The sequence below is a fragment of the Lissotriton helveticus genome, chromosome 12 (assembly GCF_964261635.1).
Source record: "Lissotriton helveticus chromosome 12, aLisHel1.1, whole genome shotgun sequence".
Taxonomy (NCBI): domain Eukaryota; kingdom Metazoa; phylum Chordata; class Amphibia; order Caudata; family Salamandridae; genus Lissotriton; species Lissotriton helveticus.
In genome coordinates, this window is record NC_136073.1 from 7516407 (window position 1) to 7542067 (window position 25661).

General features: G+C 49.6%; 1 pseudogene across 1 annotated transcript in view; it reads right to left on the reverse strand.

The window, feature by feature from the left end:
- The window catches only part of LOC144799389 (uncharacterized), a 72359-nt pseudogene that overhangs the window by 21909 nt on the left and 24789 nt on the right, over nt 1-25661 (reverse strand). Inside the window, exons 3-4 of the transcript XR_013603802.1 lie at nt 8489-9276; nt 8010-8179 (exon numbers count right to left, since the gene is read on the reverse strand). The product of XR_013603802.1 is annotated as an uncharacterized LOC144799389 (transcript). The remainder of the gene's footprint in view (nt 1-8009; nt 8180-8488; nt 9277-25661) is intronic.

Sequence of the window (25661 nt, forward strand, 5' to 3'; positions counted from 1 at the left end):
CTCACCCTGTCTCCTCCTAGACTTGTCGTTCCCTCACCCTGTCTCCTCCTAGTCTTGTCGTTCCCTCACCCTGTCTCCTCCTAGTCTTGTCGTTCCCTCACCCTGTCTCCTCCTAGTCTTGTCGTTCCCTCACCCTGTCTCCTCCTAGACTTGTCGTTCCCTCACCCTGTTTCCTCTCAGACTTGTCCCTCCTGGTCAGGGCTCCATGACCCTGTTAAGACTAATGTAGAGCCCATCCGAGGCAACACTGTCCAGGACAGCTGGTTGAGCAATCTGTAATGTTCTGCTAATGTTTCGCTCTAGTCTTTCTAGAACTCTTCTCTTTCCCTTGTCCTTTTAGTTCCATTTAGAATGTATTTTGAATGTACTTTACACAGTTGACTTTCTGACTTGCTGTTGAGCTGCTGCGCAGCACCTGTTACGAATAAACCTACATTTCAACTAACTTGGTTCCGGCTTCATCACTACAAAAAAACGTGGCGACGATCGTCAACAGGTGTATGCTATCCACGCGTGTATTCAAGTATCAAGATTTCTACTCGACAATAACCACGAGTGAAGTACTTTCACAGAATCGTTCATGTCTCATTTTGAACTTCACTACCTCTTCAAGATTTCAGCGTTGTGAGATTTGTGAACTTTAATTGAGCAAGGTACTGTGTAATTTTTACTTACTTCAAGGCGGCAGCTTTCCTTTCAGCGCAAGTGATTCGACGTATACGTATATGTCCAACTATACTTTCGCACAGTGAACGCAATCAGCGTTATCTACGTAATCTACTTACGTTACCTACGTTATCAACTTACTATAATGGTATGACATTCGCATTCCTACTAACGCTATCTACGCTTCTAACGACAATAGCGTATTAATTATTACAAGCGTGTCTGGAATGCAACGCCTTTGTCACTGAAACGCATCACAACATCAATTCCATTTTAATACTGGAACGCAACGTTGAACCCGTGAAACGCATCGTCAAGCGCCATTTTAAAGATCAATTTTTTTTTTTCAATTGAAAACATCGCAAATACGCAGGTCAGACATTGACATTCTGGTGTTTAGCCAACACGTACTTGAACGGAGATCGAACCCAATAAAAACGTGTCACTTTCATTTTCTTTGTGAACTGCATCACCGAGGATCGAAGACCGAGGAACGAAGACTAGTCCTTTTTCATCAACTCACTTGAACATTTCACGCTATCCACTACACGGTATCAAAACATTTTGTCACTTTGCATTCTAAATTTCTTTTCCACAGAGAAAGCATCTAATATTACTCTCGTTCGTTTTAATAAGTTTAAATTTTTTCTTTTACTTTTCTTACTCATATTACTAACTGATAGTGTCAAGGAACTCATCATCTCCTACACAAAAAGTTATTTGGATAAACTACTGTTCACAGAAAAGTTATTTGGATAAACTACAGTTCACAGTTTTGTTTAACTTTACTCATTCTTTTCAAGGAAAATGAGTTTACAGGCAGTTTCTCCTCCACCACCTTTTCTTGATCTTCCTGGGGAACCTCCTATTAACTGGAAGAAGTGGTTTGATGCATTCACTACCTATTTAGGAGCCATTGGTGCATCGAGATACAGAGCAGAAAGGAAAAAGTATCTCCTTTTGAATAGTCTTGGGTTTGAAGGTCGCTCAAATTTTAAACATTTACCTCCTTTGGTACTTCCTCCAGGAGAGGAGGATTTAGATGACTACAATCAAACTGTAAGGTTATTAGAACTACGTTTTGACATCAAACCCAGTTTAGTTGTTGTAAGACACAAATTCTATAAACGTGAACAGAAGCAAGGTGAAAAGGTTGAGGATTTCATTTCCGCACTGAGAGTACTCAGTGCAGAATGCGAATTTGAACATTTCTGAGATCAAATGATTAGGGATCAATATATTTGCAAATGTATAGACAAAAGTATACAACAAAAATTGCTTTCTTTAGGTAATCCTTCACTTGAAGAAACTGTACGTGTTGCTAAAAGTATTGAATTTTCAAAACTTTCTGTCAAAGAACTTGATGGCAAATCCTCCACGTCATTTTGTAAAGAAGAAACTGTCAACGTTGTTAAAGTTGTAGATAATAAGACAAACGCTCAAGGTCGTGCTGACAACAAATTCTTTAAACAAACCAATATTTGTTTCAAATGTGGAAATTTTCCCCATTCCAGGTCTGGACGTCCTTGCCCAGCTAGAAACGTCACCTGTAGATTGTGTGGGAGGTTGGGTCATTTTGCTAAAGTGTGTCAAAGTGCAAAAAGAAATGCTTCTCTACCTCATCCCAACAAACAGTGGAACAATAACCATAACCCTACTTCTGTTGCCTTTGTTTCTGACTACAACCAAGATGACACCAATATCCAAGATGATTTAAGAGATATGGTTGCTGTTGTTGGCGTCAGTGTTGATGATTCTGAATGTGAATGTGTGGATCCATACACTGATATTGGCATTGGTGATAAAGTAGTTTGCCTGTTGGTAGACTCAGGTGCTAGGATAACCATGCTGACTCAAGAACTTTTTGAAGAAGTGTGTGGTGACCGCAAACTTTTTCCTCCTGACAGGCCTCCTCTTAATTATGAGGGTAGAAGGATTGAACTCAAGGGTTATTTTGAGGATTCTATTGAATTCAGATGGAGGAAAATGTTTGGCAAAGTGTATGTTTCAATCAAAGGGGTGAACATCCTTGGTTGGTTCCATCAAGGCTTGTTTAAGATGGTTCTCCGTCCTGGCACTAAAGATCCCATCTCCATCTCTGTTGTTCAAACTGACAACCAAGCCTCCACTAGTAATAAGGTCACTGTTCCAAGTGATGATTTCATCAACACATTAGTTAAAGATTTTCCCACCGTTTTTAGCAATAATTTGGGAGAAGTGAAAGGGTTTAAGCACACTATTCGTGTCAAGGACAATACCATCCCCATTAAACATAAACTGAGGAATGTCCCGTTCAGTGTGAGAGAACAACTTGAGACGGAGCTGTTTGGACTTTGCAGTAAAGGGATAATTGAACCCATTGAATCCTCCTTATGGCTTTCTCCCTTAGTGGTCGCTAAACAAAAAAATGGGGAACTTCGTGTCTGTGTTGATTTACGCAGCTTAAATAAGAACATCTGGGTAGATTCTTTTCCCCTTCCTAAAATTCCTGACATGTTGTCACTCATTGACGGTTCCAAGTGGTTTAGCAAGTTAGATCTGGCATCTGCGTACCACCAGGTGGTTCTAGATCCTGCTTCCAGACACTTCACTGCCTTTGTTTCCCCTGTAGGTTCCTTTCAGTACTGCCGTATGCCCTTTGGACTAGCCTCTGCGGCAGCAGTCTTCCAGAGGATCATGACCAATATTTTGAAAGGTATCAGTGGAGTTGTCGTTTTCCAGGATGATGTGCTTATTCATGGAATCACTTGTGAGGCTCATGACGAAATTTTGAAGAAAGTCTTAAAAACATTGGGCAATGCTGGTGTTGTTTTGAAGAAAGAGAAATGTGTTTTCAGGGCACGGAAAGTAGAGTATCTTGGTCATGTGTTGTCTGAGGACGGTGTGGAACCTAGGCCTGGCCTAGTCAAAGCAATAGTTGATAGCCCTGCACCTAAGGACAAAAGTAGTTTAAAGTCATTCATTGGACTTTGTAAGTTTTATGCCAGGTTCATACCTGATTATGCCTCTAGGGTACAACCCTTGTCCAACATGCTTAAAAGAGAAGTTCCTTTTTTGTGGGATGCCAGTCGTGAAAGGGTATTTACCTGGATCAAACAAGTATTGGTCAGTTCTAAAGTTTTGAAACCTTTCAATCCCAATGCTATGTGTACCATCACCGTAGATGCTAGTGGGTTTGGTTTGGGGGCCGTTCTCACTCAGGAAGTTGGTGGTGTAGAGCAGACCCTGGGCTATGCTTCAAGAGTTCTCCGTGGAGCTGAATCCAATTTTGCAGTGATTGAAAAAGAACTCTTAGCCTGCTGGTGGGCAATAAGAAAATTTAATCCTTACATCTGGGGTAAGCATTTCCATTTGAGGACCGATCACAGTCCTTTAGTTTCTATCCTGACTGGTGTCCGTATCAAGGAACACTCCCCAAGAATCGCGAGACTTTCTACTAAACTACTCCAATATGACTTTGAGGTTAGCTATATACCTGGTAGCAAAAATACTAGGGCGGATTATTTTTCAAGGAATCCCATTGATGTTGACTGTGATGGAGATTTGGAGGAAGATTACGATGAGGAGGATTGTTTTGTTGCTTTTGTTGGTATGGATGATATGCGTTCCATCAGTGAGGCAGAATGGAGGGAACATTTGTCTAATGACATCCTTCTAAATGAGGTAGTTAGATATGTCAAAGATGGGTGGCCCAGAGAGAAGAATGTACATTTTTCTCTTCAAACTTTTGTTAAAGTTTCTGACGAACTCACTATTGAGGGAGGTTTACTCATGCGTGGCGATAGACTCATTCCTCCCAGCGACCTCAGAATCAGGATTGTTAAAGGTGCACATGAGGGTCATCTTGGTAAGACATTGACCAAGAGAAGGGTTAGGGAACACTACTGGTGGCCCAAAATGGATCAATAAATTGATACTGTTGTGGAGGAATGTGTCGTTTGTTCAAGTGCCGAGAAATGTTTGAAGATACGTTCCCCTCCTTTGCAACCCATTTCTTTCCCTGACAGACCTTGGGAAAAAGTAGGTATCGATTTAGTGGGTCCTTTTTACTTACTTCCTTCTTCTTCCAGATTCGCTATAGTCGCTGTCGACTATTACTCAAAATGGCCAGAGGTCCGTTTTGTTAGTGAGGCCAATTCCAAGAATGTAATTGATTTTCTAAAGGACCTGTTTTTACGTGAAGGCTTCCCTTCCTCCATTGTAAGTGATAACGGTTCCCAATTTATCAGTCAGGAATGTAATTCTTTTGTGTGCCAAAGTGGTATTGATCATTTGAGGAGTGCTCTTTATCACCCTCAAACGAACGGTCTTGTTGAGCGTATGAACAGGGTTTTCAACAATTGCATTCAGTGGGCTATTGCCCAGCACTGTCATGTACCCAACGCGGTTAGATCCATGTTGTGGTTCTATCGCACCACACCCCATTCCTCTACCAAAGTGTCACCCTTTGAGTTGTTGCGGGGGAGAAAACCTTGTTCCAAAATTTGTCCTGGGTGGATGTCACGTTGGGTTAAGCTGAACTCCCTTGACAATCTGGATGAGGTTGCTAGGTCTAACGTGATGTATGCCCAGTCTAAACAGAAAAATGATTTTGACTCTAAGAAGAAAGTTATTTCTCAACCTTTCAAGGTTGGTGAGAAAATTTGTGTAAAATTACCTGTTCACACCACTAAAGGTAGTCCTAAATTTTCTGAACCTTTTGTCATTGACAAAGTTTGTGGTAATTCTGTGAGAGTGAATGTGAAGCATTGGTGGAATGCTGCCAGAGTCGTTAAAGTGGGTGATCCCATTGTAAATCGCCCTTCTTCTGAAGGTAATTCTGTTTTGCCTTCTACTTCTCTTGTTCCTGTTGAACCTCGCAGGAGTGTTTGTACTCGTTTTGTTCCCGCAAGATTTCGTTGATACTTCTTTCTTTTCTTGTTTTGTTCTTTCCTTTCTTGACTTACTCCTTTCCTATTTACTCTTCTTTTTGCTCACCTCCTTTTCATTTTCTCTTTTCTTCTTTTCTTTTTTTGTAGGAGAGAGGATGATGTAATGTTCTGCTAATGTTTCGCTCTAGTCTTTCTAGAACTCTTCTCTTTGCCTGTTCTTTCCCTTGTCCTTTTAGTTCCATTTAGAATGTATTTTGAATGTACTTTACACAGTTGACTTTCTGACTTGCTGTTGAGCTGCTGCGCAGCACCTGTTACGAATAAACCTACATTTCAACTAACTTGGTTCCGGCTTCATCACTACACAATCCTGGTTTGATATTTGGTTAAAGAGGGTACAGCAAATTATCAGTGCTATATTATACTTCGCCTTCTTCTTGTGTTCTTTAGCTTTAAATGAACTATGTTTGGGGGTATCTGTTCAAACCCTCCTTATGTTCCAAGCTCGGACACCAGACCTCCTGGCCCAACCATGGTACAGCCACAGAAAACCACCAAATAAATACATAAAAGCTTCAACAATCAGAGAGGGTTACCAGGGCAACTGGATCAAATGGAATGTGGAACTGACCCTACCAGCAGGCCAGCTCAACCCTGGTTAAGATTATTTTTTTTAGTACAGTGAGGGTACTACCAGGACCTGGCCCTTCCTGGCTCTGTCGATTTGCACGTGTCTCCGCTAGCCTCTCTCGTTCTAGCATAGCTCCACTAGACCTCGCTCTCCCTTTAGACCAGTTGTCCCCCAACTCTCTCCCTTCCTCGCCATGAAACGAACACTGCTGGACACGGTGCTCTCCCTCAGTCCCCAGCAGGCCCAATATGCTTGACGGTGGGGCTCAAACTCCGCTTCCAGGTTGGAAACTAGCCCTGCTCGACCCCAGGGACCCCCAATTCTCAGTGCCTCCTGGACCCCAGAGCTCTACCCTCAGTTCACAGATGGTAGCTCTGTCAGCTGGACTGCAGGGCTGTAGTCCCAGTTTTGAGACACGTATGCTGCTGGACCATGGGGGATTCTACCCCCAGTTCTCATTGTCTGCTCGACCCCAGGGCTCTACTCGAAGTTCTCAGACGCCGCTCTGTCTGCTCGACCCCAGGGCTCTACCCCCAGTTCTTTGACGACGCTCTGTCTGCTCGACCCCAGGGCTCTACCCCCAGTTCTCAGTGCCTGCTGCACCCCAGGGCTCTACCCCCAATTCTCAGACGCCGCTCTGTCTGCTGGACCCCAGGGCTCTACCCCTAGTTCTCAGACGCCGCTCTTGCTCGACCCCAGGCCTCTACCCCCAGTTCTCAGACGCCGCTCTGTCAGCTCGACTCAGGGCTCTACCCCCAGTTCTCAGACGCCGCTCTGTCAGCTCGACCCCAGGGTTCTACCCCCAGTTCTCAGACGCCGCTCTGTCAGCTCGACTCAGGGCTCTACCCCCAGTTCTCAGACGCCGCTCTGTCTGCTCGACCCCAGGGCTCTACCCCCAGTTCTCAGACGCCGCTCTGTCAGCTCGACTCAGGGCTCTACCCCCAGTTCTCAGACGCCGCTCTGTCTGCTCGACCCCAGGGCTCTACCCCCAGTTCTCAGACGCCACTCTGTCAGCTCGACCCCAGGGTTCTACCCCCAGTTCTCAGACGCCGCTCTGTCAGCTCGACTCAGGGCTCTACCCCCAGTTCTCAGACGCCGCTCTGTCTGCTCGACCCCAGGGCTCTACCCCCAGTTCTCAGACGCCACTCTGTCAGCTCGACCCCAGGGTTCTACCCCCAGTTCTCAGACGCCGCTCTGTCAGCTCGACCCCAGGGTTCTACCCCCAGTTCTCAGACGCCGCTCTGTCTGCTCGACCCCAGGGCCCTACCCCCAGTTCTCAGACGCCGCTCAGTCAGCTCGACTCAGGGCTCTATCTCCAATTCTCAGACTGCTGCTCTGTCAGCTGGACCCCAAAGGCTCTACCCCCAGTTCTCTGACGCCGCTCTGTCTGCTCGACCCCAAGGCTCTACCCCCAGTTCTTAGATAATGGCTCTGCCTTCGCGACCCCAAGACTCTACTCCCAGTTCTCAGACGCCGCTCTGTCAGCTGGACCACAGGGCTCTAGTCTCAGTTTTGAGACCTATGCAGGTGGACTGTGAGGGCTCTACCCCTGTCCTCAGACACATACATTGGGTATACCCCAGAGATATATCCCTCGACCCCAGGGCTCTACCCCCAGTTCTTAAATGGTCGCTCTGTCTGCTCGACCCCTGGACTCTACCTGAGTTCTCAGACGGATCCTCTGCTGGACCGCAGGGCTCTAGTCTAAGTTTTGAGACGGACACATATGCTGCTGGACTGTGGGGGCTCTACCCCTGTCCTCAGACGCATACATTGGGTATACCCCAGAGATATATCCCTTGACCCCAGTTTCTTGCTCCACCCCATGTACTGACACTTACCGTGGTAGACCCCGGCGCTCTACCCCCGGTCCCTGGCGGAGCGAGCTCAGGACCTGGGCGATCAGCTCGTGATGTTCGCTGCTCGTGTAATCTCGAACCCTCTGGAGGAGAAGGGTGGTCGGGAGCTGGAGGTCCGCGGCATACTCCGGCCTAGGGGGGCTGTCTCTATCCTGGAAATACAGAAAACACGTTACAGCGCTGACAGACCCAGCACAGTCACCCTAGAATGGGTTGGTCCCTCACAGGGCCCAGTGCAGAGAATCAAGGCAGGACTGGGCAGGAGAGAACACATACTCTCCCATCACCACAACCCTCAGGGGTGCGTGGTGGCACCAAACACCCCCATTCCTGCTTTTGGGCACAGCAGGGGTGAACAGTCCAGGACACTGGGATAACATGCATGCACAAGTTGTCATGAGTCCTCAGGGGATCAGTGGCATCCCCCCCAGACCTGCCAGGATGGATGAAGGATGCCTTACCATGGTTTCTGCGACTGTCGTCCTCCCAGGGCGCAGTCTCCTGGGGTCTCTCTCCAGGATGACCTTCGGGAATCCAGACGGGGACCTGTCATGTGCGTTTGGAGACATCCTGCTGGCCACGGTCCCATCTCCCAAGACTTCCAGCAGGCTCACTTTCCTTTGTGGCGATGCTGGACTCGGCCTGAGCGGTGACCCGTGCTCTTCGGACACGGTACTGGTGCCTGGAGGCGGGAGAGCTGAAGCGAGCCTGCAAACCATTCTCTGTTCCTTATTGGTTCTTGAGCTCTGTCCTGTGCCAGCTCGGGTCACTCTTGTGGTCGTGCCAGCTCGGGTCGCTCTTGTGGTCTGGACGCGGGCTCCTTCTCCCAGCTCTTCCTCTATTGGCTTCTGATCGTCCCTTGGTGTGCCGGATCCCCCAGAGATACTGCCTGTGTCCGAAGATCCATCCCAAGACCCCCACGGCTCGCCCACGTTGGCCAAGGCTGCTCGAAGGTCCACGCAGATCCTCTGAACCCTGGGTTGGGGATGGAACCCTGCCCCGTGCGTGTCCCTAGACGACACAGCATTGTCACACGGGTCCTCCGTGTTGGAAAGTTCTGGAGGACTTGGGCTGCTCTCAGGCCGCACACCTCCACCTGCCCTGCCATCAGGGCCCTGAGCAGTGGGCTTGGAGGGGTCCTTCCATCGCATCCTTCTCGATGGCAGACTGGGGTCCAGAGGAAGGAGGTCTGGGGGCTTCCGTGCTCTGTCCAGATGAAGACTCCTCCATCCTGCAAGTCTTGGGAATCCTGGAAGAAATCAAAGCGCAAAATCAGGAAAAAATTGAATAGCCAAAACATTTTGGGCCATATGGATGAAGCAAATTCGCCTTCGCAGAGGCCGAAATTCTGTGAATTTCGGCCTTTGCAAATTAGCAAAATGATATTATGAAGTCAAATCTGGTGCAAAATAAGGAATTGCAAATTTTGCGATTCCTTAAATGCAATGTATGAAGCCAAAAAAAATTGCAAAATGCTCTTAAGGAATCGCAAATTACCACCAACTTCTACCCCCACATGCATCATTGTGACATTTTGCACTTCCTAATTTGCGAAAAATAAGGAATCGCAAATTAAGAAGTGCAAAATGCTATGCATCATTATTTTCGGTATTCATTTGTGATTCGGTAAAAATCGCAATTTTTACCGAATCCCAAATGAATACCGAATTCTTAAGTTAATTTTCGCAATTCCCATTGATTCCTATGGGCCAAAAGGCCCATAGGAGTCAATGGGAAGGCAGTAGCAAATTGCGAGTGGCACTTTGAAAATTTCATGGGTGCAGGGGGGGGTCCAAAGGACCCCCCCCATGCACCCCTGAAATGTATTTTTCGCATCATGTTTCACACACACATGTCCTAAGGACATGTGTGTGTGAAACATGAATGTTGAAAAAAAAACATTTTCAGCATTTTAAACATTTTTTCCAAATTTACCGAGTGGTTCAACCACTCGGTAAATTTGGCACCCTAATTGCGAATTTACACTTTTAAAAGTAATGATGCATTGCTTTTAAGAAATCGCACATCTGCGACTTCTTAAAAGCAACCGCAATTTTAGAACTCGCAAAAATGTTACGAATTCTAAAATTGTTTCATGCATCCCAAAAAGCACTTTTGCATTCGCAAACGGCCGATTTTAAGGAATCGCACCGTTTGCGACTACAAAAATGCTTGATGCATGTGGGGGCTAGTTGGTGGTAAGTTGCGATTTCCTTGAAAAATGCACATTTCAGCATTTTTCAAAGTGCCATGTGATGCACATACATGTGCGCCACATGTGCACCCATGCATATTTCAGGGGTGCAACAGGGTGTCCTTTGGACACCCCTGCACCCTTGAAATTATTCTCAATTTGCGATTTTCAAATTGCGAATCGCAAAATTGAGAATACCTTCCCATTCATTCCTATGGGCCTCCTGGCCCATAGAAATGAATGAGAAAGTATTCCTTAATTGCGATTCGTAATTTGCTAATCTCAATTAAGGAATACTAAGAAATCGCTAAAGAAAGCGAATTTGTACATACATACCAATTTGCGATTCGGAAATAGCGATTTCTTAAAAATCGATATTTGAGAATCGCAAATCGGTACCTTCATACATATGGCCGAATATCTCTAGCTAGAGGGGTGTGACCAAAGCATGTTGAGAGCCTGCCTTGGAAATCGAGTTTTAGTCGATGAGTTTCAGCTGACTTGAGTGCAAGTGGAGAGTGGGTGAGTGAGTGGCCACTACACTCCATGATCATGATGATGCAGACTTCCTACCAGTGCTGGAGTCACGCATGACTTACATGTACATGTATTCTTCATGGACAGGACACTACTGTCCTAGTACGGAAAATCCTTCATATATGGAATTAGGAAATAACATTCTTCATGCTAGGTGTCACTTAAAGGTGTCTCCTCCTCTTTCAAAACATGTGCAGGTTCTGCCACCCTGAGGTTCACTCTGAGTCCCTGTGGTGCCCACCCGCCTGCACTGGAACGAGTGAAATGCGCCAACGGAGTGGCGATTCAGTGTTAGTTCTTCACTAAGGCAGCATTCTCACTCACCAGTCTTGACTCTCCTCTCTTCCTGATGTCTGACTGTTGGGATGTGACATTCATTCAGGGATCTATTTGTGCTGATGGAGGCCACTGACCCGTTTTCGGCCTGGAGGATCGGCCGAAACATGTTGACACAAGTAGCAGAGTGGATGGTGGAGTGATAATACCCTCTTACAATCACACGTTCTATTTTTTAAGCCTATGAAGGGAGCCCTGAAACAAGTGAGGCTGTAGGATGCCACCCAGGGGTGTTTAACTTCTCCAATCCCTACTCATGATCTCCCGCGCTCCCCCTCAAACGCTACTAGATGTTTTGGGTGTGGGGAAAGCACCCTGTGTGGAAGTGTGCCACAAGTAGTGGTAGGAGCTACTTTTTCCAATTTTGGGAGGCCTTGGGTACTTGACTAAAAGCCACCCCATTTCACAAGAACACACGTCTGGTCTTGATGCTCATTAATACATTTGTGGCCCCTGTATTTTTTAAGGAGGAAGACTCCGCGCGCTTCACCCCTCCCCCCTTCTTTGGTAGTTTAGCTCCTACAAATTAATACTCTTTATTTGGATATAAAATAACATCCTTAAAAGAAGCACCAACAGCAATACATGTTATAAAAGTTAAAAACAAGCATCAAATAAACAGCAGTGGATAAATACGGGGTTTCCACATTGCGTTATGCAACATCCTATTGTGAACAATCCACATAGCATTAAACAGTTTATTGACACTGTCCATAATTATCGACAAAGTCTGTCTTACATCTAGGGCTGTTTTTTGTTGCTTTGTTGACTTTAAAGCCACCTTCGACCGGGTCCCCAGGGCTGCCTTATGGGAAAAGTTAAAGAAATGGGGGATCCCACGAAAACTTCTGGAGGCAATCATTCAGTGACACTCAGGCACATGGGTCCAGGTGAAGCTGGGGTCCAGCACACATCTCTCTCGGAAAATTATGACAACCAGAGGTGTCAAACAGGGATGTGTGCTGGCCCCACTTCTCTTTAATCTGTTTATAGCTGACTTGCCGACAGTCCTAGAAGAAATCAACAGCCACCCACCAAAGATGGGAGGTGTTCCTATAAGCAACCTGCTCTACGCCGACGATTTAGTGCTTTTTAGTCTTACACAAGTAGGTCTGCAAAGGCTTCTGGCAAACTATACAAATATACCATTGTGAGCCTAAAGAAAACCCAAGTGGTTACCTTTGGAAGAAAAAGTAAAGTCGGGGGAGGATGGTCGTGCAACAACATGAGTATTGCAGTAGGAAGTACATACAAATACTTAGGGGTCAACCTTGACCCAAGGGGTAATTTCGTTAAACAGCGCAAGGAGATATCAGCCAAAGCTGTGACCTTACAGGTGACCCTCTCCAAGCTCTCAAAAAAACTGTCTGGCCCAAGCTTATCACCTTTATTAGAGGTCATGAGAGCAAAAATTGGTCCGACACTGTCATACGGTATAGAGATCTTTAGGGGTAAATTAAACATGAATCTAAATTAACATGTGACTAAAATCTATAAAAAGTTCTCCATTTGCCCCAAAAATGCCTCTGCTGCCCAGATCAGGCTAGAACTGAGCCTACTAAACCATGAAGTCTCAAGCATCGGCACGTATTTAAATCTCTGCCACAAGCTTAGACAAGCAGACACAGGCTCATTAGAGTCACTAGTTTGGTTAGACATCACTGAGAAAAACCCAGGGGGCTCGTATGGTCGCCTTTTTAAGGATTCTATTCAAGAATTGTCCGCGGGTGACCTATGGGCCCTCAACCCCAGTACGACAGTATTTAAAACCACCATTAAGAAATATGTCAGAATGAGCTCCCTCGTCATTGATAAAAACCATTTTGCCAAACGCATACACGCATGGGCAATCATGAATTTGTACGGGCGGTTAGCTCCCGCAACCTATCTGTTCTGTACGTACTCCCTGCATCTAAAACTTAGCTTTATGGCTATTAGACTTGGTGACTGGCATTTTTTAAAAGATCTGCCAGGCTGGCGTCGTACGTCAGATGTTCTATGGTGCAGAGGGTGCGGCAGGACGGTTGAAACTATGGAGCACGTGGTCTGTCTTTGCCCAGCGCTCATGTCACAGCGCAGACGCAAATTGAAAGCGGAGTGGAACAGGCTGGGTATCCGGTCCTGCAGACAGGCAATCATCGCGGCCCTAAGCCCAGAAAACACAGCTTTAAATATAGGCCTCACAACCTATATACGGCTTGCATATCGCAACTTTACTCATGCTCCCCTGTTATTGGCAACAGCCTAAATCAAATCGCATCACTTTTAAGCTGCTAAAATGTTTCTTTTTACTTTTCTGTATTTTTTTACAATTTGCTGCTATTGAACTGTGCTGCTATTTTTAACTGACTCACTTTTTAGGGCTCGGACTCCATCCCCTGAAAGGGGAGGAGTTAGAGAACTAATGTTAAAGGAGAAAAAAAAAAGAAGAAGAGGGCCTTGGAGAGAGAAATTCCAGACATTCCTTAGCGTTTTATGTCATGTGGCCAGTGATTCGTCTTCCTTGTGTTTTCTTTTTAATAGGCTTGAAGTGATAGGGTAAATGTAGTTTTGTTCCGCCATTTTGAGGCATATTTCGTGCGTGCTCGCGCAAAGAAGTACATTAATTATAATTAGGAGCTGTCAGGGTGCCTCCGTTAGTGAATCCAGATGGCCGGGCGCGTTCACAAATCTGCAGCGCTCATTGCGCGCAGCTTCCTTTTCTGTGATGCTGGCGGCAGCTACAGGTAGCTACAGGTGGGGGGCCGTTCACTGCTCACCGAGTTGCACCGCTTGGCTTGCTTGGCGGGAGAACGGCCGCGGCGGACAGTTAGCGGTGGTTGTGGCGGGGACGAGTGATGATACGATCTCCGCTTACCGCTTGCTGCACTCCGCTCTCTCCTTTGCCGCCGGGCTGTGGTGGGCTGTGGCGGCGGCGGCGGTGACGGTTCTGGTCACCGGCCCCCGGCTACGGCTCCAGTTCTTGTTATTAACTCGCCAGTGTTATTTTGGCATCGAGTCTCAAAGCTTACTAGAAGGAATGCCGTGACTGGAGGAGCGCTCACATAATGTTACATAACAATTCAAGCATCATAAAAGTGATCATGTGCTCGGTGTATACGGAAAGGCCTCCTCGGGTGCGCAGTTTATCAAGGCAGCTGTTTGACTCCCTGACTTTGGCGCGAGCCAGCGTACTGCTTGGCCCTGGGGTTAGATAAAGGGGGAGGGGGGTTAGTAATAAAGACTAGCTTCTGAAAATTCTTGGCAACTCTTTGCTTGTTTAAAGATTCCAGAGGTTGTGACACATGCATAACTATCTTACCGCATACCATTTCGTCTTGATTAATCCTGCAATTTTTCTTGGTGCAAGTGTTGTGTGCCTGGTGGACCGGTAATGTTCCTGAACATGTTGGACTCACTAGCACTGTTCTCTGCCGGGTCGCTTCTGTGAGATCGTGCACTCACCCAGGCATCTCGTTTGGGGAGCGGGAGCATCAATACCACACGTTGGTTCTGGCGGTGAATGGGTCGTGCAGGAGGGCACCGAGGCAGTGGCTTTCGGAAAGGAAACAATACTCCACTGTGCACGGAGTAAGTACAAGGACATCCTGAGCCTGCGAATCTATTCCACCATCCACCCACTGGAATGAGGCGGATGTGGCGGGCCAACGCTGCGGCAATCAGAGCAGCCATTTAAACGCAGTATTGTGCGTTAACGTAAACTTAAAGTGTCAGATAACACTCCCCCTGCCCCCCTTCGTCAGGCCCTGCATACTGCAGTAAAAAATAAAAAATAGTTTGGAGTGTTAACAATCGACACTAAAATGTAAGTGCAAGCACAAAGTGTCCTGGTGTTTTAAAACGAGTGCCGGTTCGCCACACCGGCGCAAATAAAGCACTGCTTCCTCCCCCGAAAGAGGCCCTCGGGTGCCATGAACCGCGAGGCTTGTGTTATGAACGCTTTCTGTAGCAGGTGTGCTGCTTTCCGTCTGCCCTGTGCGTGCGCAGACGAACAAGACTATCCGCATTGTGATGGATGGAGGCTTGACATCTGAGATGTCTCCTCGGTGCCAGGACCCGTCTGAGGGATGCGAGGACTACATCCGCACTGTGAGACCGACATCTCCTGGCTGGGACGCCCAGGGGATGTAAGGACATTGTCAAACTGGTCAGTGCTGTCTGTGAGGTGGCAGGCCTCGACGAAGGGAAGGCAATGCCAGGGCCCGGCACTCAGCAGAGAGTGCTGGTCAGACTAACATAAAGTGGCCGTGGTTTGCACGGTGAAGCAGGTATTGTCAACCACGGCGGAAACTGCCTGCAGGTCACAAGAGGGGATGGATTTCCCTAGTGGGAAAGGAGGTCTCTTGCCATTACAAACGCTCGAAAAACCTTGCCAACCGAAGGAAACTGACGATGCTTGGACGTTGTCAGAGGGACTGAAAGTGCCTGGTTTATAAGTGCTGTGTCAACAGAGGGGAACTCTGGCCATTGCACAAGCTGTAAAGGTGTTTTCAGACTGATGGGAGGTGTTTGTGGATGACACCGCTTATAGAGATACTATCGGGCCGAGAATGCTCTATTACTTACCGGTAATCTTCATTACTCCTGGTCCCGTTGTCCTCGGCCCATTCAGAACTTATGGAGATAACCATCTCCCGACAGAAAATAAAACAAGAGGAATGCTGGGATATCCCTACTGCCCCTCCCCCCGGGAGTACAAAGGTAGGATTTACCCAGCAGCCCTCCTGTACAAACAAGCCCAGACAGGAAGGCCGGCCGCCCGGGAGGGAGGGAGGGGCGTATGAATGGGCCGAGGACAACGGGACCAGGAGTAATGAAGATTACCGGTAAGTAATAGAGCATTACCCCCAGGTCCCTTATGTCCTCGGCCCATTCAGAACTTATGGAGAAATACCAAAGCAGAAAAGCCGGCCTTCCCAACCCAACAGAAGCCAACCCAGGAAACCACACCAAGGCAGCAACCGCAGAAGGAAAAAGGAAGAACCGGGGAAACCCCAGGCAGAGCCCCCGACAAGAGGAACCCCACCAGACCAGCACACACCCAACAAGAGCAAGGGCGCACAGCCAGAAGACCAGACCGGCCACCAGAGAGGCCAATCAGTCCACCGCAGGAACACCCCACAGCCAACCAGCGAAAGGGGGAGCACAGACACCCAAGCCACCACAGGCAAGAGGACAAACAGCAGAAGAGAGGCCAAACAAAGAGAAAGGCCAAGATCCACCAGGGCAAAAAGCCACAAGCGGGCAGAAGAAGACAACCCAGGCAAGAACAGGCAGGAGACAAGCGGACCAGAGGAACCAAAGGCCCAACAAAGAAAAACAGCGGAAGCCCACCAGAACTCAACCCGAAAGGCAAGACCGAGCCCAAGGCCAGGGAAAGAGAGAAAACCCAGACACCAGGGGACACGAAGAGCAAACCCCAGGAAGCCAAGCCACCAGGTCCCGCAAGACGAGGACACAAGGCAAAGGGAACCAGCACCTCCAGGAAACCCGAGCAGGAACAACCAACAAGGGCAACCAACCAGGACAAAGAGACCCGGAAAAGAGAAAAAAAGGGAACCGATCAGGAACCCCAGGAACCCCGAACAGAACACCAGCCAAAGCGGAGGAATAGGAGCAGGAAGCCCCAGCCCGATGAAGGCAAACCCGAACACCAAAGCAGGAGAGCAACCGGAGGACCCAAGACGACAGCAAGGGAACCGCGAAGGACACAACAACCACAGCCAAGCCAAACCAGAGACAGGCCAGGCACAAAGACCCCAAACAGCCCCAGCAAAGGACCGGGGCAGAAACCCAGAGGCCAGAGAGACCGAGGCAAAACCATCCCAGAGGACCTCACAGAACCAACCGCAGCCAGGGAGGAAAGCACAAGCAAACCACACCCCACAGCCCGGCAAGACCCAAGGCAGGGCACGCACAGGGGACGAACCCCGCACGGCGAAAGCCGCAACCGAGGACACAGACAGGAAGCCAAAGCCGAAGCCAAAGGCAACCCGCAGAACCAACCCAAAACAAGGGAAGGACAAAGAAGGAAAGACCCCAACAGAGCACAGGCCCGAGAGCCAACAGCCCCGCCGACGCCCCAACGAACCCCAGAAGAGGCAAGAAGGGAAAACAAGAAGGCAACAGCGTGACGGCCAGAAACAAGAAGAAGACCGGAACACATCACACCCACAAGCAACCGGAACCCCACGACACAGGGACCAGCCACCCCAAAGGCAGACAGGGCACCCGCAAAGAAGCGCCAAGCCACCCAAGAAACTCCCAGAAGAGACTCAACCAGGCAGCCCAGGACCGCAGCAAGAGCACAACCAGGCAACCCAGAGCAGGACGCACAAACAGAAGGCAGACCAGCCCAGAACAGGAGCCAACAGGGAGGAAGCCCAAGGCAACAGGCCACCACAGAAAGCCACGGCCGAAAGCCAAGCAGAAGTAAACGTAGGCCACAGCAACCAGCGCAGCGCGCCTCCCACATGGCCAAGCAACGGGGAGACGCGCAGAGCGACCCGGAAGAAACGGGGAGGCGGCGCCCCCGCCCCAAAAGGGCCGAGAAACCGGAACACCGGCCAGGAGGAAGCCACGCCGCCCAGCAAGCCGGGAGGCAGACCCAGCAGACATCCGCGGAGATAAAAACCCACAGGCCCAGGAGAGGCAACAACAACGGCCACCCCGCACCACCACCTAAACCAGAAGAGGCAGGGAAGAAAACCAAAGGAAGAAGCCAATCGCACCCCGCAGCTCCAGGCGGCCAGGCAGAAACCAACCAGGCCAGACCAAGCCACCGAGCAGACAGCGGGGCGTGGGAACAACACACCAAGCCGAGAAAAGGAGGCACGACAGGACCCGGCAGCCGCCAGGAGGCCCCAGGCAGACAACACAGCAGACACAGGAGGGGATGCCAGGAAACAGCAGAACCCAGCAAAGGGAAGGCCACAGCACCAGAAGGACTCAAGCAGGCCCCCACCACGCACCACGCCCGACAACAGGCGCAGGCCGGTAGGAACAGAACAGCCGGACCCAAGGCAGCATAAGCCACCCAAGCAGAGGCAGAGGGGAGAGAGCACCCCAAAGAACCAACGGCACCCACGAGAGGAACCAGGCGCAGCCAAGGCAAAGGAGGGACAGGACCAGGAACCCGGAAGGGAAGAACCAGGATCCCCAAGCAGGGCAGAGTCCACAACAGCCAGCCCGCCGAGGAGGCAAGACCACCGAGGAAGAACAGGACGGCAGGCCAACCTGAACGAGGGGAGCCCAAGGACCCACCGCGCAGTGGCCCAAGAAGCAGGAACAACGACCCACCACCAGACGGTGCAGAGAGCCGGAAGCAGAAGGCAACCCAAACAGGCCGCCGAAGCAGAAAAAGAAGCGACACCGACACCAGAGCACCAGAGGGCAAGGCGCAAACCAGCAGGCAGGGAAACCCCAACCACACAGGGAACCCACGAGCAAGCAAAGGCAGGAGCAGCAAAAAGAACCAGCCACCACAGAGGCGACCGGAACCCAAGCCAGAAACAGAAAGGGCAAACACCCCCAGAGGCGCCAAGAGCAGGGGAACCCCCGAAGAAGAGAACCAAGGGAACAGACCCACGGAACGTCCACCACCGGAGAACCGGGGCCAGCCGAAGGTAGCGCGGACCCTTGAAACAGCTGCAGCAGGAAACCCCCAAAAGGGAAGGCAGCACAGAGCCCACAAGCAAGCCCCGACAACAAACAGAAGCGCAAAACCGCAGAGCGGAGGCCAACCAAACGCCGCACAGGGGACCGGAGGACCGACAGAGGGCAAAGCGCCAGCCAACCAACACAGCAAAAGGAAGTGCCAGCCAAGGCAACCCAGGAGGCGGACGAGCAGCAGCACGGCAGCGAGGAGCCCACATCAAGGAGAAAGGCACCCACACCCAGCCGCAGCGAAACAGGCAGGCAACGAAAACAAGAGCAGCGCACACACCCATCCAGACCTGGGCCCGGGAAAGCACCCCAGAAACCGAGACCCAAAGCCCAGCGCCGCACTCAGAAGCGTGGCGAGTCGACAGGAGGCACGAACCAAGGGCGGCAGCACCAAAGACGGCAGAGGCAGCCTACAGAACACAACCACACCCAGACTCCTAGGAACCCTGCCAAGTCGGAAGGAACCGCGAGAAAGGAGATCCGCCGAGAAACACCGGAGGAAGAGCGCCCCCGCCGAGACTAGAACCTGGACCACCCACCGCTAAGTCGTCCGTCCAAGTCGAAAAGGCATGACAGGCAGAGCGTCAGGGACAGAGCAGCCCCACCACAGAGGCAGGTAGCACCCCCCCCCCCAGACCCGGGTCCATGAGAGTAAGGGACAGAGCAGCGGCCCAGCTGACACGCAACTCATGCAGCAAACACGCTCCCAACAGTTTACAGACACTCAAGGTAGTCAGTGCAAAGCATGGCATATGTACAGCGCGCACCCTTGACAGAAAACCACAGACCCCTTCACACTGATGTCGGGAGCAGAGAGTGGCATCAAACAGGCAACCCAGTCAAAAATGCAAAACGCATGACGGAGGGAAAACCAACACATTTGCAAACAGCAAAGCACAGGATGCAGAACCAATGCCGAGGACCGAACTTGGGTCACCAGCTCCAAGCCGGCAGCACCTGCTGCAACGCCACCTGTACCGGCACCACAAGGAACACACCGGAACAAGCCATGCCGCATCCGAGCACCCTCCGGGGGAAGCCAGGGAACAGCAGCCGGAGACCGAGCACCATGCACCCAGGCAGGCTCAGCAGCAGCAGCAGCCTCGAGACATCCGAGGCAGGAGAGCAAGCGTTCCAGTTATTCAACACAACACTGACAAAGGGAGCAAAAAACACCGCAAAAGCGGGACTCACCCGGAGCGGGGGCCTGAGCAGCAACAGCAAGGCCCCCACACACCAACAGCCGGATCCGGGATCGACCATCCAGCGCAGCGCGTCTCCCACCCGGCCAGGCTCGGGGAGACGCACACAGCGACCCGGAAGTAACCGGGAGGCGGCGCACCAGCCGCAAAGGGCCGGAAAACCGGAACAACGGCCGCGAAGAAGTCAATCCCCCCCAGCAAGCCCGGCAGGCCGGGGGGGGAGACACAACAGGAACCACACCCCTGCCCGTGAAGCCAGGCAGCCGGGCAGGAGGAGCCGGAAGAGGACTGCACGCCACTCAAGCCCAGCAGGAGCCGGTGCAGCACCCATCATCAACAGCATCCATCAGCCATTCTGTCGAAGACAGAAAAAAAGAACAGGAGGGCTGCTGGGTAAATCCTACCTTTGTACTCCCGGGGGGAGGGGCAGTAGGGATATCCCAGCATTCCTCTTGTTTTATTTTCTGTCGGGAGATGGTTATCTCCATAAGTTCTGAATGGGCCGAGGACATAAGGGACCTGGGGGTAATGGCACTGTCTGTTATTCACTGCAAGTACATCTCGGCCCCGGGAGTCAAAGCAGGGTTCTACTGCAGTGAGGTAAAAATGCTCACTTCTGGAGACGGCGCCTTCCTCCTTCAGACCACGTTTCTTTCTTTCTTTAAAATACCAGAATTAGAAACACCTGCTCACAATATTAGACCAGGCCAGCCTGGAACCGATTTCCGACAAAAAATTGTGGATGGATAACTGCGAATAAAGGTGATTTTTTTTTCATCCACAGAATCCAGTGACAGTGTAGACCATGCCAGCTTCGATCCTGTCCATTTCATGCCGCTCAGACTCCTTTGGCGAAAAACATCCCAGTATCCACAGCTATCCAAATATAATTCTGAACCTCAGACTGACAGGAATTGAATATTCATTACGAGAGACGCAGACAGGTCTTCGGCTGAGAAGGGGGATTCTTTTTTAGTTACTTGCAATTTGGAGACACTATCAGCAGGGCCACTCGAATTATGTGGCGGGGAGCACCAAATTATACTGCAGGGTTAACTAAATTATGTGGCAAGAAAAGGTTAACTGTGCGACATAATGCAGCACATTTTTGGTAGCATACCATCATGATTTTGTAATTTTTACACCTGGTAATACATTCTGGGGATAGATTTTCACCTCATTAGTACCAGTTTAACAACCAAATATAGAACTAAGCAGCTGAAAGATGACCAGTTAACCTTTTTGTAAAGTGCTTTCCACTGTGGACAAATGTCACTTTATTTTAGAACACTTTTAATTCAATTTGGCATAGGTTTCATCATGAAAGAGAAACAAAGCAATAACTGTACATCTATGGTGATTTTCTCCCCAATCAAAGGTTGTATAACAAAACCACGCATGCCTAAACCACGCAGTCTTTACAGCAACCGCGTCTTTACCACGCATGCCTTTACCAATCATGCCTTTGCAACACATTTTCTTGTAAATGGCATATGTAGTAAAGATCCGTCCCCAGTCGCCCCAGCCCGGAGCCCTAAAGTTCGGCCCAACTTACCAAGCTGTGTCCCGGTCCTTCTCCCTGCTGCGATCATTCCGGTTCCTCTCCCCGCCCATCTGCTCAGACAGCTAGAACACCAACTACCTAAGGCACGCATTCACGTGTTTAAGGCATATGCATAGTTAAGGCACGCGTTAGCAGTGTGTCAGTGTGCAGGGTCAGCAGTGTGTGAGTATGCAGGGTGAGCAGAGTGTGAGTATGCAGGGTGAGCAGTGTGTGAGTATGCAGGGTGATCAGTATGCGAGTATACAGGGTGATCAGTATGTGGGTGTCCAGGGCCAGCAGTGTGTGAGTGTGCAGGGCGAGCAGAGTGTGAGTGTGCAGGGTGAGCAGAGTGCGAGTATGCAGGGTGAGCAGAGTGTGAGTATGCAGGGCCAGCAGTGTGTGAGTGTGCAGGGCGAGCAGAGTGTGAGTATGCAGGGTGAGCAGAGTGCGAGTATGCAGGGTGAGCAGAGTGTGACTTTGCAGGGTGAGCAGAGTGTGAGTATGCAGGGTGAGCAGTATGTAAGTATGCAGGGTGATCAGTATGTGGGTGTCCAGGGCCAGGAGTGTGTGAGTGTGCAGGGTCAGCAGTGTGTGAGCATGCAGGGTGAGCAGTACGTTGGTGTCCAGGGCCGGCAGTGTGTCAGTGTGCAGGGTCAGCAGTGTGTGAGTATGCAGGGTGAGCAGTGTTTGAGTATGCAGGGTGATCAGTATACGAGTATACAGGGTGATCAGTATACGGGTGTCCAGGGCCAGCAGTGTGTCAGTGTGCAGGGTCAGCAGTGTGTGAGTATGCAGGGTGAGCAGAGTGCGAGTATGCAGGGTGAGCAGAGTGCGAGTATGCAGGGTGAGCAGAGTGCGAGTATGCAGGGTGAGCAGAGTGCGAGTATGCAGGGTGAGCAGAGTGCGAGTATGCAGGGTGAGCAGAGTGCGAGTATGCAGGGTGAGCAGAGTGCGAGTATGCAGGGTGAGCAGAGTGCGAGTATGCAGGGTGAGCAGAGTGGGAGTATGCAGGATGAGCAGAGTGCGAGTATGCAGGGTGAGCAGAGTGCGAGTATGCAGGGTGAGCAGAGTGCGAGTATGCAGGGTGAGCAGAGTGCGAGTATGCAGGGTGAGCAGAGTGCGAGTATGCAGGGTGAGCAGAGCGTGAGTATGCAGGGTGAGCAGAGTGTGAGTATGCAGGGTGAGCAGAGTGTGAGTATGCAGGGTGAGCAGAGTGTGAGTATGCAGGGTGAGCAGAGTGTGAGTATGCAGGGTGATCAGTATGTAAGTATGCAGGGTGATCAGTATGTGGGTGTCCAGGGCCAGGAGTGTGTGAGCATGCAGGGTGAGCAGTACGTTGGTGTCCAGGGCCGGCAGTGTGTCAGTGTGCAGGGTCAGCAGTGTGTGAGTATGCAGGGTGAGCAGTGTTTGAGTATGCAGGGTGATCAGTATACGAGTATACAGGGTGATCAGTATACGGGTGTCCAGGGCCAGCAGTGTGTCAGTGTGCAGGGTCAGCAGTGTGTGAGTATGCAGGGTGAGCAGAGTGCGAGTATGCAGGGTGAGCAGAGTGCGAGTATGCAGGGTGAGCAGAGTGCGAGTATGCAGGGTGAGCAGAGTGCGAGTATGCAGGGTGAGCAGAGTGCGAGTATGCAGGGTGAGCAGAGTGCGAGTATGCAGGGTGAGCAGAGTGCGAGTATGCAGGGTGAGCAGAGTGCGAGTATGCAGGGTGAGCAGAGTGCGAGTATGCAGGGTGAGCAGAGTGTGAGTATGCAGGGTGAGCAGAGTGTGAGTATGCAGGGTGAGCAGAGTGTGAGTATGCAGGGTGAGCAGAGTGTGAGTATGCAGGGTGATCAGTATGTAAGTATGCAGGGTGATCAGTATGTAGGTGTCCAGGGCCAGGAGTGTGTGTGTGTGCAGGGTCAGCAGTGTGTGAGCATGCAGGGTGAGCAGTACGTTGGTGTCCAGGGCCAGCAGTGTGTCAGTGTGCAGGGTCAGCAGTGTGTGAGTATGCAGGGTGAGCAGTACGTTGGTGTCCAGCGCCAGCAGTGTGTGAGTGTGCAGGGTGAGCAGTGTGTGACTTTGCAGGGTGAGCAGTGTGTGAGCGTGCAGGGTGAGCAGTATGCAGAGTTAACAGTGTGTGAGTGTGTAGGGTGAGCAGTGTGTGAGTGTGTAGGGTGAGCAGTGTGTGCGTGTGTAGGTTAAGCAGTGTGTGACTGTGCAGGGTGAGCAGTGTTTGAGTATGCAGGGTAATCACTATGTGAGTATTCACACACACCACCAGCCGTCACTGCAAGCTTTCACCAGGCGCACACACACACCATTAACCATCAGTGCACACTTTCACCAGGCATACACACACCACCAGCCGTCAGTGCACGCTTTCACCAGGCACACAGAGTAGTGAGTGCAGAGTAGTGAGTAGAGTAGTGAGTAGTGAGTGCAGAGTAGTGAGTAGTGAGTGCAGAGTAGTGAGTAGTGAGTGCAGAGTAGTGAGTAGTGAGTGCAGAGTAGTGAGTAGAGTAGTGAGTAGAGTAGATTAGTGAGTAGTGAGTGCAGAGTAGTGAGTAGTGAGTAGTGAGTAGAGTAGTGAGTAGAGTAGTGAGTAGTGAGTGCAGAGTAGTGAGTAGTGAGTGCAGAGTAGTGAGTAGTGAGTGCAGAGTAGTGAGTGCAGAGTAGTGAGTAGTGAGTAGAGTAGTGAGTAGTGAGTAGAGTAGTGAGTAGAGTAGTGAGGTGAGTAGAGTAGTGAGGTGACTAAAGTAGTGAGTGCAGAGTAGTGAGTAGAGAAGTGAGTAGTGAGTTGAGTAGTGAGTTGAGTAGTGAGTAGAGTAGTGAGTAGAGTAGTGAGTAGTGAGTGCAGAATAGTGAGTAGTGAGTAGAGTAGTGAGTAGTGAGTGCAGAGTAGTGAGTAGAGAAGTGAGTAGTGAGTTGAGTAGTGAGTAGAGTAGTGAGTAGAAAGTAGTGAGTTGAGTAGTGAGTAGAGTAGTGAGTAGAGTAGAGTAGAGTAGTGAGTAGAGTAGTGAGTAGAAAGTAGTGAGTTGAGTAGTGAGTAGAGTAGTGAGTAGAGTAGAGTAGAGTAGTGAGTAGAGTAGTGAGTAGAGTAGAGTAGTGAGTAGTGAGTGCAGAGTATAGTAGTGAGTAGAGTAGTGAGTGCAGAGTAGTGAGTAGTGAGTGCAGAGTAGTGAGTAGTGAGTAGAGTAGTGAGTAGAGAGTAGAGTAGTGAGTAGTGAGTAGAGTAGTGAGTAGAGTAGTGAGTAGTGAGTGCAGAGTAGTGAGTAGAGTAGTGAGTAGTGAGTAGAGTAGAGTAGTGAGTAGAGGTGAGTAGAGTAGAGTAGTGAGTAGGACATCACAGGCAGCAGCTGTGCAAGCTTCTTACACTCACAAGGAGACCACAGGCAGCAGAGGTGCAAGCTTCTCACACATAAGAAGGACATCACAGGCAAGTGGTGCAATGTTGGCACATTCACAAGGAGATCCCTAGCAGTACACACCACATGAACACACTCCATAACACATAGCAACAATACATTGGCATTTACAATGCCATTAGCTCAAACTCAAATAAATCCGAGCCCGATTGCATTTCTAATGCTTGTTAATATTTGTAATTATTTGTCGATCATCAGATCGTTTTACAAGCCCAACATTGCTAATCATCGGTACCGCAACCTCTTTACTTTTTAAAGTTCTGTTTAATGCTATGTGGATTGTTCACAATAGGATGTTGCATAACGCAATGTGGAAACCCCGTATTTATCCACTGCTGTTTATTTGATGCTTGTTTTTAGCTTTTATAACGTGTATTGCTGTTGGTGCTTCTTTTAAGGATGTTATTTTATATCCAAATAAAGAGTATTAATTTGTGTAGTTTAGCTCCTGTTTACAGCTGTTGTCGAAGCAGAAAGCCGCGTCAAAGGCTCCTTGATCTGTTTGGGAAACAGACTGCGTTTCTTCTGCATCCTGAATTCGACATTTGCTGCTATCCAGGACTGACTTCAGAAAAGCCATGCCCCGTACATGTACAGACATGTAATGCACGTGTACAGGCATGTAATACAGGTACATAGGGCGGCATGTAATCCAAGTGAACACTTAAAAGCATGTAATACACGTGTACATGTACAGTCATTTAATACACATATTCAGGCACATGTGAAGATGTACAGTCATGTAATAGA